Raw genomic sequence first — 13655 nt, forward strand, 5'->3', positions numbered from 1 at the left:
CACCTTTGAATTTAACTATAGACAAGCGAAAGTCAGAACATATGATTTCCATTCCATGGGGGGCTGCAAAAATATGGATTTTAAATTAAATAACCATTTGAAAGGCAGAAAAGAAGCTGAATTTAAAACAGTCTGACCCAGTGTAGCCAAGGATCTCCAGTATGTGGTGTGAGAAAGTTTTATACCTGAAAGAGATGTGCTGCAGAACAGTGTACTTATGCAGGGCAGACAAAATGAATAAAGATTTCATTTACCATGTGTTTTAGAAAAAGGACGGCTTCTTAAGAAGTTGAACAGGAAGAATTAAATTAAAGTATTAAATTAACATATTAGAGACTTCTCTCTGAGTTGTGATTAGCACTGTCATTCTAGGTTAAGAAAGTCAGATTTGGCCAACATTTTTGTGACAGATTACCTGTGTTGCCTGTTTCCAAAAAATGTTCAAACTCCTTCTATACTTATTCAAGTCACTAACCACAGATTGGTTTTACTCTGCTTTCAGCTGTAGTGAAGTTCAGAAATTTATCCATATGTTGTAAATTGACATTCCAAACAGTATAAATCCATTGCAAATCAAGAAGCTTTGGTTAAATCTATGTCCGGTCTAGTTGTCTTCTTACTTTGCATTCAGTTATAGCTATAGTGATATGTATTCCTTTATGAACAAAGAATAAGCAGAGCAAAACATTTACAAAAAATGATAAAGACCATGCCTCGCAGTAATAAATGTAATCTAAAAGTTGCATAGCATTAAATAGAGAAGAACTGTGATTTATGATTGGTACAGTGAAAGGAGTTACAGCAATCAAAATAAAAGAAAATACCACTGGAACAGCTAAGGAGTGCTGCTCCTTCTTCCCCATTAAACTCTTCTATTACTGAAGTTAACACATTGATGTGGACTGAGTTTATCAGGAATTTCTGAAAGACGATATTTTAAATATACAGAATCTAAGTTTTCTTTCACTTATACATGAAAAGAACTATCATCATTAATGTCATCGTTTTGTAAAAGTGGTGAGAGTTCTAAAGAAAATATGAAGTCTGTGTTCTGAAATTTGTCTGTAAATAATACACTGTATGTGTGTATGTATGTATATGGGTACATTTTCCTTTCAAGTTTTTTCTCTTCCTTCCAAATATGATACAAGTTTACTCAGAGAAATGGTATCAAAAGGGTTAAAGGCATAATATTAATGCTGTACTACACTGATATCAGCAATTTATAACAAGATGGTGGGTTCTAGTGCCAGAAGCTATGGCACAGGAGAGAATGTTATTTTAACAGCATGATTCTCTATGAAAGCCTGTCATCTTCTGTTCTTGAACCTTTGCTAATGTACTAAGGCGACATGCCCAGATAGAAAAGGAATGTTTTTCAGCTGTTGTGTGGTGGCTATTAATATAAATACTGCTATACAATAAGTATGATGCTACTGCTTGCCATCATTTTAAATTGCTAAAGACATAGGAATCTCTTAGGACACTGTTGTTCCTAAAGGGCCACAACCTTCATTCCTTATTCAGATGAAACTCTTAATAACCTAGCTCACAAGAAACTTTCCTTTTAAGAATGTTAAGCCCTTGAGACCATCTGGGCACAAATACCATGCTGTGTCAGGCCACATTCACTGTGACTGACAGGGCATAATGCAACACAAGTTTGAATTTTTCTGCATTGCTGCTCTCACACTCCTTTGATATTTGTCTAACATGCCTGACAATACCACAGTCAGACCCAGCACATACCCAGGAAGATGGAGCTGCAATTCTGAACATTATGACTGATTAACTATTTCGTCTGACTACCAGCCCTCACAACTCACAGCGGATGAATAAAAAATTGAGCACTTGTTAAAGTCTTCCCAAAATTTCCTTTCTTTCTGCTACCACTTTCCCAAATCATTCAGCTGTACTACAAAGATATCTGTACTTATTTTTCAAAATAAAATGAAAGGCAAAGAGAAACTTCCATCTACTAAAGAGATTTTTTTATATATGGCACTTTAACAGTTGCTCATCATTTTCTTTGGCTAACAAGCTCTTGCAATATCATAGCCAATGACTATAGAGGTTTACACATGTGTCCTTCTAGGCAAATTATCAATAATGCCTGTTCTTGAAAAGATAATTCTGTCTACCCCACCCATCAAAAAAGAAATGTGAGTCACCATGAGCAGATGCACCTTGATCATCTAAGTCACCTGAGCCAATTAGGTCACCTAAGCCAATGTGGCACTTCAAGGCATCAGGTCACTCACAAAATCAGCTCAGTGATCTGAGAGAACAAGAACTTTCTGTGGAATCAGTGGAACTTATCCCCAAAAAAAATCTCCAAAGAAATAGTTGTATTTCTATATGTGAATTTTCTATATGTCTGTGAAATAAAACACTTCTTTAATGTTAAATCAAAGTAACTGTTAATATTTTTTATATCGACATTAAAACGTAACATGCATTTATACATTAGTGCTGATATTTGAAATAGTGCTACAGTAGCTGTAAAACTGGTTGTTTTTCATACCTACTCATACATAATTCCTGCTCAGAAAGTTTACAACTACCTTTCATGTACTTTTTTGCCTTCACTCACCCTGATCTGTTTTTCTCTCAAAAATACTGGGAAATGCAGAAGCACAGCATTATTTCCCTTACATATTAAAAACAGAGAGAGGTGGGGGGGTGGACAGTGCAAGAAAAAAAAAAAAAAAAAAAAAGAAAAAATCTAAACCCAACTCTCAGACTGCATCACTGCTGGAAACAAAAACTGAACAGGATCTCAGCAGAGGAAACAACTAATCACAGAAATAAGTGATCTACTAGTCCGAGAACAGAACTGCAATTTGTACGAGCACATGCTGTAAAACTAGGGGAGGCATCCTGGGTCAGTGAATCCAATTCCCTGCTATCATAAGTAATCATGTCATATAATCCCATTCATCTCATTTGAGCTCCATCTTAAAACCCTTTTTATGAATCTGCAGAATAAATGCATTCGTAGCTAGTTGATATTCATTTGTTCCCATGCAACCCTGTCCTTTAGCAAAGATAACTCATCCTCCTCATGCCCCCCATTTATTTATAGAAAGCAATCATACTTTTTCTCAGCTATTATTTTGCTAGGCTAAATCCAGTTCTTTCAGTCCCCTCATGTAAAACAGCAGCTGGTCTGTGTACCTGTTCCAGTTCAAATACGTTTTAACCCTTCCTATTACTAACCATCAAAGTTTCATTACCTACTGGAAATACTTCATATATATTGAGATATCTTCCTCCTCTCGTTCTCTTTCCCTGTCTTTCTTTCCTTTCTCTTTCTCTCTGTCTGCCATAGCCAAAGCCGTCAAGTGTTTTGTGACTGACTCACGCATTCAACTGTCCCTTCTCAGCTCTTGTTCTCCTAGCCTACAAGTCTTTTATTAAGTAACAATAAAAATACACCAATACCTAAAATGTTTGTTTCATTTAATTTCATCATAACTCTTGTCTTAGAACAGTCAAAGAATTTTCAGATATTACTGCAGTACTCTAATGAGAATTTATCTCATATTTGTCATTGGTTAATTTTATTCTAATAAAATAAATTTCTAAATGAAAATGCTAATAATTGTCAGTACCAAAGATAGTGTTAGAGGAATTCTAATAATAATATCTCTGGAGACAAATTACTCCTCTTTTTAGCTTTCTTCCCTTTAGTTGTTTAAGACTTACAAAACTAACTGTTTCAAGCCTTGTAAGTCTCTAAGTCTCTTCCTCGAGCTAAATAATTTCATCATATCACCAAGGTATTCTCTTGAAGTTCAGATGAAAAAGGTACACTATAATTTTCTTCAAGAAAACCAGTAATCTCGTTAAATACAGCTATCAGGTTACTCTAGCATGACTCCACCCTTTATCTTTGGCTAATGCAGATTGTATTCCATCCCATTTTACACAGATATTTATGTTCTTAAATATTTGCCTCAAAATGAGTTTAGAATCCTTACTTATGACAAAGACCCTTCAGCCACACTAACAAAGATGATCACTTCCTTCTTTTCTTCTCCTTCCTTTTCATATCTCTCCGATTAATGAAGGATGCTTCAGGAGTTACTGTTTCAAATCTTCCAGGTTTCCAGGGTGAAATTTATGCACCCTTAACACTTGCTGCATTCTCAGATGAAGAAACATCAGGTTTTACATACATGCTTCTACTAGCCCTTCTGTCCGCCTTTGTATTTTTCAGTGTCATCTCCACTGAAAACTCAATAACAGAGTTCTAACCCTGACACTAAAACTAATTTAACTTACTTGGAATGAGTTATAAAAAATTCTCTCATCTGTTTCCCTACAATAGGGATAATGAAATTTATGTCACTCAGAGCAGATTCATTTTGCTTATATTTATATGTTGTTTTAGAAATAAAAAAAAATGTTTACGGCACTATTTTATCTCCAGTAAATGACACTGAGATATCATACCCTAAGGGTCCAAATGCTAAGCCTTTTGGGTCTCTTGCAAATTCTTCTGGATGAAAAACTCTCACATTAGGCATTTTCTAGGAGCCCATCTAGATTAAATCATTACAGTCTGTTGTGCTATGATAATAAGTTATTATATCAATACTATTGTTACAGACTAATCCTACAGTGGTAAAAATTCTTACAGATTTATTACAATATCTTCGTAATTCATTAAAGCAAACGAGAAGCAGAAAATGCTGCATAGGCTGGAAATTAAAATCAGAAATATAAGTAATGTTACATGCAAAAAATCTCTGTAAAATACAGCTCAGTAACATAGGCTGGTATCTTAGATAAATTCGTTTTAATCAGTACTAACCTGGCAAGCAAATACTGGAAAGGCCACATGGTATTAGACAGAATGAGAGGATTAGTGCTAAAAATACATGAAAAAGAACATAGTGTAACTTCTTTAATAATATGGTAAATGGCAAGGTTCTGAGTGGAAAAAATAATTTTTTATATGGAAAATACATGCTACAAGTCACAGAAGGGAGAAAAAGGACAAACTAGACCAGTCAAAAGCAGTGGTCATCACCAAATGCTTTGGAAAGAGATCCTAAACATTAAAGAGATCATAAACTCTTAATTGTTCACCTTTGTAAACAAGTTTCTGAGCTTGTGCCTAATGCCTGAATGAATAACAGCTGTCTTATTCACTCCTGTACAAGGGCATGTAGAACCATAAATTTTTATTTCTTTTTCATATCCAAGAATGTCCTGTTATCCGTATAAATAGCTGGTACTTGTTCTGACCATAAATTTTTGACTTTATGGATGTTCTGTGGCACTTAGTTCAGCAGGATAGTGCCTAACTATGGAGAATACAATCACTTTAGTATGTAGTTTCTTCCAGACCCTTGATCTAAGGAAAAAGACATTTTAGAATATTCTATTTCTCCCTATCCATCTAATAGTTTTGTAATATAATATCAGCTACTTTTGGACATCATTTCTCTGAGCTAAATATATTTCCTTTCTGTAGTGTCTCCCCACAATACTAACAAATTTTGTTGGGAAAAGTGCATGTTTCCTTTGGGGGAAAAAAAAATAAAAGCAATAAGACCAAACAAAAAACACTCTCTTGCTGTTGACTACAATTTTGAAGAAATTGAGATATCTAGATTTTTATGGGACACTTCATACAAAGATCATCTTTCACTGCATCATCTTTAAGTGTTTTAGAGACAAAAGATGACACAGCTTGGAACAAAATTTCTGGGATTGGTCAGAATTTTTAACCAAATCGGACCAAAGGTTAAATGACTTGACCAAGTAAACTCAGTAAGTCAGCAGTAGATGCAGAAGGAATAAGCCTCAGGAGTGAAATCTCATCTTTTTGAAGGTGACATAATTTTCCCAACATTTTCTGCATAGCCAGGATTTCACTTCAGTTTTTGTAATATGATTCTGCCTCCTCTAATCACTAAAACACAACAGCTCTAAGTGGCTCTTCAGTTACTAAATTTTTAAACTCTTCAGTTACTAAACTTTTAAAGGCTGTTTTGTTGGTGGTGCTGGTGACAGTTTTTGCCCTCTTGTGTACTCGATTTCACATGATTTCACAAAAGTGCTTATCAATCATTATTTCAGTAATATAAGCTTAGGCAAGCAACATGATTTAAAATTTACTGACACTATAATCCCTTTAAATAGTTCCAGCATAGCATTAACTTATTATAGAGAATGAAAATGACATTATAATATGGAAATTGAATCAAGTAAACTATAAATAAAATTCCTGAAAAAAGACAGATCTTATTTCAGGCTATTTGCACCACAGAACATGATGATGATGTACAATATTTGTGTACTTGATCTGGAAACACTTTATCAACTCTTGTTTACATGTATGGGACTCTTACTAATAACAATGATCACATTTTCTATTCTAAATCTTTGGAAACTGTGAAACAAAGAAAATGAAATAAAACTACTTTTGATCAGTCTGGAGAACCTCGAATAGCCCAGCAGATTTAAATCTTCCTTCTTTTAAGAGCGACAAAGCTATTCAGATATTTGCTTAAAATAACTTTTTTTTTTAAATCATTACTCTACTCAATAAGCTTATCACAAAAAATTTGTAAACACTGATTGCTTTTAGTGTTTTGCAGCAACACTCAAAAATCAGTGAAAGCTTAGCCTGGATATCTTCAATACTGTCTTGATAATCCTAATAATTTTCTGATAACAGAAACTCTCCAGAATTTTGCTCAAAATGCTCAAGAAATACTGAAATGGAAGAAGTGATTCTTTGATTTAATGCCTATATTTTTAACCAATTCAGATGGGCATATTTTCCAATGCAATTTTACCCGTGACATTCAATCTGGACAGCCACAGTTCTCACATTACTCAGATAATGTTATTGCTATTAATAATCTCAAAGAACCTCTGAGTTTGAAGGCATTGCACAGAGCCGCAGATGGCTGCATAAAGGTCATTATTTTAATAGCTATAACATTAAAAGTACTGGAAACTCCATACACATGGCTTTGTTCTGCTGTATGTTTACCTTCAGAAGCCAGAAATTAATGTGACAGGAAGAATACTTGCAGGAAACATAACACTATATAAATGACACTCTAGTGCAAGCTAAGCTTATGGCAATATAAATATTGACGTTATTAATGCCGTCTAAAGTATCCACCTAAAGTAATCAAGTATAAAATACACCTCCCTATCTTGTGTGCAATGTAGCAGTTTATGTCAGCAAGGTATTGCTTCTCTTCCAATGTTTTATTTTAAACTGATTTACTGCACTGAAGTCCATCAGGAAAGAAAAGGAGATTGAGGAGATGCACAACGGGAGTAACAGAGGACCAGGAAAAGAAAGAAGAACCAGATGCATGCAGAGTCCAATAACAAATTATCATAGCATCTTTCTAGAGATTTCTACAACATACGATTTTAACTGTTGGCTGCAATATATGCGCTTCTCTTATGTGAATGTGGTTTCCTGAAATGAGTGTAAATTTAGACATTTGTAAGGGTTTAGCAAGTAAGTCTATGGATATAAGACCTGGAGCATACACATAAGAGAACTTATGAATAGATGTGTGGACAAAAAGTCTGCAAGTGTTCAATAGGTTATTACTGTTATTCAGTGTCATGTGTTCTTCTTAATTACTCACCCAAAGCTCCAATTGAAGAAAGTGATGTTGCAGTCAGTGCATTCTCTGTCAAAGGACAGAGCCTACAACAAAGCTCAACTCTAGTCAATCCTTTTTTGCTATTCCAAACGACCAAACTCATTTAATTAAATTATCTTAAGTAACAAGAAGGTTTCCTTATGTCAACTGTACCTACTCCATCACTGCAGATATATTTTCAACACTAATATATTAGTACTTTGTCAAAGCTAATTCCATATGTGCCTAGAAATGAGGTTTACATAATTTCTTGGAGATTGTCTTAATAATGTTTACTTTTAGAAAAATATCCTGATGTTCTCTTTATTTGAGACAAAGGCTAAAAGAGTAAAGATGGCATTCCATTCTAGTTAGTAGGATAAGTATCATGAGTTTCAGTTTCTCAAATGATACTAAGCATCACTCACTGGTTTTTTGTCTAATTATCTGGAAACAAACACATTAAAGAGAGTCAGTTTTTAAGGGTCTGTGAAGAATTCAAGCCTGAATGTTACAATATATATCTGAAAAATACATATATATGTATTGGAACCTGGTTTTACAAACTTTCTTTAGATCATTTAAGTAATTTTTACGGTTTTGATAAAAAATGCTAACATGCAGTACTGAGCCTGAATTATACTCAGAACTTCTATGTATTAGCTTACATTCTCCAGGTGCCTGTATAGTATTTTTTTGTCTCCCTTTGGGATGCATTTCTGTCTCTGTTCCCATGTTCCACTGGTGCACTGAGAAGGAAGAAAAGGAATACATCTTGTTCCAGGTGGCTTGTAGGACTTTACAGTAGAGTTAAAACTAGTAATTAAATAAAAAATAAAGTGTTTATATGTGGTCATTTGTTGGATGGATACTCCTTTACATGACAGAGGAAGCATACAGACCTCATAAGCATACTGAAAGTTTTAGCAACTAGTCAATGATGTGCTTGAATGAAGTCTTAATAAGGAATATGGAAAGGGTAGTCAGAAGAAGTTACCCCATTCCTTTGATGTCAGTGGGAATTATTTCTATTGATTTTGCTGAAGGCCAAACCCTCACCTAAGTCTTTGACTTCAGGAACTTTAGTCACTTATATTAAAACACAGATTCTTAGCTATTTTGGTGCTATTAAGTCACAGAAGTATCTAAAAATGGACTACATTCAAACTAATCAATTACCTGTAACAATGGACTGCTATTAAATTTCAGAGTTTTATGCAGCTTGAAATAGTACTTAGGACACCAAATAAGTAATTCTGCATCACTTTAGATATCCTGTTCCACCAAATCAAAATGTTTTTTCTGAAATTTATTTAATTTAAAATTTATTTAAATATTTCTAAAATTTTCAGCTAATTCTGAACATAATATGGAAAGGAAAACTTATGACTGAGTTAAATTTAAGAGGAATGGATTTATCATTGATATCTTACATTCACTTTAATTTTTTGTTACCCTGGAAAGCTAAATCAGATCAGATCATCTAGTAGACTATTCACTCCCTGATTAAAGTCCTGAACCAGCTTAACTAATCTAATGATAAGACAATGAAGACCAACTGAGGAGCAGATCGCATGTTCAAATTACAGAGTATATATTCTAGCATTGTCAGATATGCTAATCATCAAATCAATAACTGGATGCCATTCTTTTACCCCCTGATCTCATCCACTACAATATTGCAATATTTTCTCTTCAGGAAACACTTGAGAAAGAAAATTCAGAAACTGCAAAAATTACTTCAACATTCTTTATTTGGGAAATTAGCTTACGAAGTTTTAACACAGAAACAAACTCTGCAATTCAAGGAAACCAAGATGTTGGAGACGTGCATAAAAGCTTCCCTTTGAAATAAATCTTAATTTCTCCCAAGTCTCTTGAAGGAAACTGGTTTTGTCAGACTGTATGTTACTACTGTTTATTTAATTATTCATATCAACATTTACCAAGGGAGACTGGTCTTTGTTTTAATTCTCATTGCATGCCAGACAACCTGCTGCCCATTCTTATCACTTTCGTTACTTATTGCTTTTGTTTTGTGGACTTTGCAGGCAATATGGCTACAATTTAAATATAAAAAAAAAAATTAAAAAAGTCACCACGAGAAAACTTGAGCTTCAGAAAGGGTTTTTACTTCAAACTGTCTCAGATATTATATTTTAGGTCATACTATGTTTTGAAATTAAATCTTTCTTACTCAAAAACATGAAAATGTAATTGGTGGTGCTTGTTGAACCTTCTAATGGAGATAATTGCAATAAATTTCTATGTGTTTAAATATATGTGGAGAGCCTGCAAAATGGTTATCATGTTCAAAACCTACTGACTTTGAGTGGGATTGAAAGTATAAAGAATTCTGAAGAACTTGACCTCAGCTGTGGAAGGGGGACTGCTTCACAATTTATTTTTCATTAAGCTAGAAACAGAAGAAGCCAATGTCATATGTAGCAAAAAACAGAGGCCTGCATTTCACAGGAAAAACATTTTGGTCACTTTTGGGAGACAGTGGGAAGGTAGGGAAGACATCAAAGAAACTTTTATTGTTTTAGCATGAAAGGACAGTAGTACAGCTGCATGATTTTTAAGCTTTGGGGGAAAAAACCCACAATCTTAGATATTGCTGAGTGAGTAATGTAGTTAAGTAATTGTTAATCAAGTAATGTGAAGTCAACTGTCTTCAAGAGCAATATGCACAGAGATACTCATGAGAAAATATTCCTGACTTACATTGCTACAATGGAGAGCAAGGCCCTTAGAAGTCAGTCATGGTTGTCTGAAGATCTCTGTAAAAATTGATATATACAGAAGTTGCAGTAGGCATAGTCTCTTTGCTACAGTATTCTTTAGATTTTCACTGTACTTTATGGACAGCCTTAAAATGACCTTCCCATCCTTAGTCCAAATTCAGTTTGCATATGGAAAAATCAGATATTTTTGAAGCTGCAGCTTCCTTAAGAATTTTCTGATTATAGTAGCATTTTTAACGTTTGTACTTGGGCTGGAAGCAGGCAATTGTTTTGCTGGATTTATTTTTATTATTCTCCTGGGCCCCACATACTCAAGTAGCAAAATGGTCACACACTAAGCACATGTATGAGTTTCTCTACAGGATGGCATGCTAATCATCAAAATAAATCAAGAAGCTTTGCTCAAACAGTGTGATAATTTTGCAGTTTATGGAATGTAATTTTTTTATGGTTTATATTAAAAAGTAGAGGATTCTTTTTCATTTCCCTATTAGTGTTTTTAATGAAAATCTAACACACTTTAAAAAATGGATTTTTGGACATATGCTTTGGACTACATATACTACTTTTGATTCTGTTTTCAAAAATGTTGTTGACTTTTGCAATTGCTTTTTAAACTAATATGGATATAGGTAGCATGCACAAATAGGTAGATCACTGTAGTTACCCATTTGATTTGTTAATTTACTGGTATCTAAGCACTGACTCATACACCATCAGCACTTTCTACTTCAGGCATTTCACAAAGGTCTGCACATGCACTGTGTTTCTCACTATTTACAGCCTTAAGTATGTTTTGCAGTTACACTGTCAACTGGTCTGATACAAGGATGATCATTTTCTTTATATTTTAGTCTATGCACGAAGATTTGAACCAAAGAGGAAGTCTCTTCATTTTCAGTTATATAGATGCAAAATAATTTCAGAATTTAGAAGAATAAACCTACATTTATACTGGAGAAAAATCTGTGGTGAAAGTGTGATGAGTCATGCATTAGTTCTTTCTGTTTCAGGTTTTATAATTCCCTTTCCCTGATACACCATGAGAAGACTTAAACACTGAAAAATTATCAGAAAGAATCTCCTCTACTTAAATACTGGTTCACATTATTTTATTTGCAGTATAGCAATTCATATGAGGGAAAGAATGCAGCTTCCCCATATGACTGTCAGCAATTATAGAGCATAGGTACTTATGCTCTCCAGCAGGAGAATCTTCCTGCTGGAAATTGCCTGAAAAGCAGGCAATGCACTGGGCTCATGAATTCAACTTGTCTAATTACCTGGGTGAAAGGAAAGGGAGATTTGCTTCTTGTCAGATCAGCTCTAATCTCATTTTCCCACAGTCTAAAATGACAGCTTTGTACTGATATCTAGTAGTGAACCTGTAGACTCCTTCCTAAAGTAGCTCTCTCTGATAGAAGATCTTAAAATAAGATAGAATCACAGGAGCATGAAAGTGCAACACATTAATCTTGGTGGGAAGACCTAGGTTTCAACATTTAAGCGTTAGAGGTTACAGTGGTAGTTACAGAGACACAGAGAAAGAGAGCAAGGGTGAAAGATGCTGTATATTACATTTCTAGAACAATCCCTTCAGAGTAACTTTTGCAACACTGCCATTTGCAGTTGGAATATGCAGGACAATTGATGTCATTTTGCTAATTACTTATCTAGATTGTGCATATGTATAAAGTCAGTGAAGCTATAAATATGATCAATGCACTTGTAAATAACAAGGTGTACAAACCACTGCCCTGAATTTCATGATCAGAAAGGAATTTAAAGCTTTGCAATTCTGACTGACCAGGTCTCATGTTGTGTATTAATAATTCTCAGCATGACATAAAGACATTTGATATTATCAAACACTTCAGAATTCTTTTGTCATGGCAGTTTTCACCGAAGTTTTACATATTGGTGGCAGGCTACTACAGCAATGAGCAGAGTAAGATCACACAGAACAGAATAGAACGTGGTTCATTATTATTCACATTGTTTTATATCTAGTTGTAAAACACTATATTAGTTTCTATAAAGGAAACTACTATCAAAACGGATACATTTATTCTTAGACATTAACTGTCTCTGGGGTGCTACGGAAATTTGTACTGGAAAAAGGCCGCTAAATCCTAAATGAAAAGACATCATCAGTTACCAGCTAGCAAAGCTCCACACACTTTGCTGCCCATTTCTATTTAGAGTCAAGAGTGTAGTCTCACTTTAAATTCTGGAGGCAAATATTCCCCTGCAAAGCAGCAGTACTAAATTATCTCCAGTAACATTATAGCAATTTTCTCATGCTGTTCTTATCTTTCTTAGACAATACCATCATCAGACTATGCACAACTATAGCTGAAATTTAAAAATGGCAAAATAATAGAGGACCTCTGTCATTATTCTCCCTACTCCCACAGTAAACAGTTCCTGCAGCAAGAGAAATTATTTAATTCCTTAAAACTGGTAGGTTTGAAATTTAATGCAAGTACCAAAAGCCTAGAGTTGCATTCATAAAACTATTATGTTTGTAGTTCTCTAGAAGAAGGAGGTGATGTTAGACTGGTAAATTTTTAGAGCCATATTACAGGCCCACAATGGTCATACGCATGTGAAAATCAAGCTTCATTAGATATAGTGATGGTGGAATGCATGAAAAATGTCGTGGAAAACATGTCAGTCACAGTGGGCATAGCAATTGCTATGAGACAGATATAAGAAACACAACTGCAGTATAAACAGATGTTTCAATAAATTACTAAACTGTGTTCACATATGACTCTTAAACTCCAAACTGTGTGGCAAATAACTAGAGCAGTACTGTATACCTGACTTTAGGTAGTGGTATGACCAAGCATTTCCTTAAATCACCAGCTAAATCACAAAAAGAAATATTTATTCTGTGTGAGAGATCTGAAGAGCAGGGTCCTCTATTGATTCTGAGGTAGCCAGGGCACAAACAGCAGCGTCGGCTCCCAGACTGCAATCCCTTCCCCTTATTGCTAAAGAAAGGAAGGCTGGCCTAGAGTCATGATTCAACAAGGAGCTCAACAGAGAAGTTTTCTGTTTTATGTTGTGGATATTCAGCTGTTGTAAACTGGTCGAGCCCTGATTTATGCAAGTGCTACACATCTAATATCAAGCAGCCTTCCAAATCTGCTTATGCATCAGAATTCCTTGACTGAATGCTGTTATTAACTCTTCCTCCTATCTTCTGTTTATTTTTATGCCAGGAAAAATAGTGCAGAGTTTGTTTCTGATAATGTGCTTTTTACAATGA

At 34.6% G+C, this 13655-nt stretch overlaps 1 protein-coding gene across 5 annotated transcripts in view; it reads right to left on the minus strand.

Moving 5' to 3' along the window:
• The window catches only part of FLRT2 (fibronectin leucine rich transmembrane protein 2), a 65157-nt gene that overhangs the window by 36604 nt on the left and 14898 nt on the right, over positions 1-13655 (minus strand). The window contains exon 1 of one of the 5 annotated variants that reach the window (XM_027637875.1): positions 8300-8321. The exons of the other annotated variants lie outside the window; for them this stretch is intronic. The gene's annotated coding sequence lies outside the window, so the exon portion shown is untranslated. Of the gene's footprint in view, positions 1-8299; positions 8322-13655 lie in introns of those variants that run through there. 5 annotated transcript variants of the gene reach the window in all.

This window comes from Corapipo altera, unplaced genomic scaffold, assembly GCF_003945725.1.
Source record: "Corapipo altera isolate COAL_440 unplaced genomic scaffold, ASM394572v1 23, whole genome shotgun sequence".
In the NCBI taxonomy this organism is placed as follows: domain Eukaryota; kingdom Metazoa; phylum Chordata; class Aves; order Passeriformes; family Pipridae; genus Corapipo; species Corapipo altera.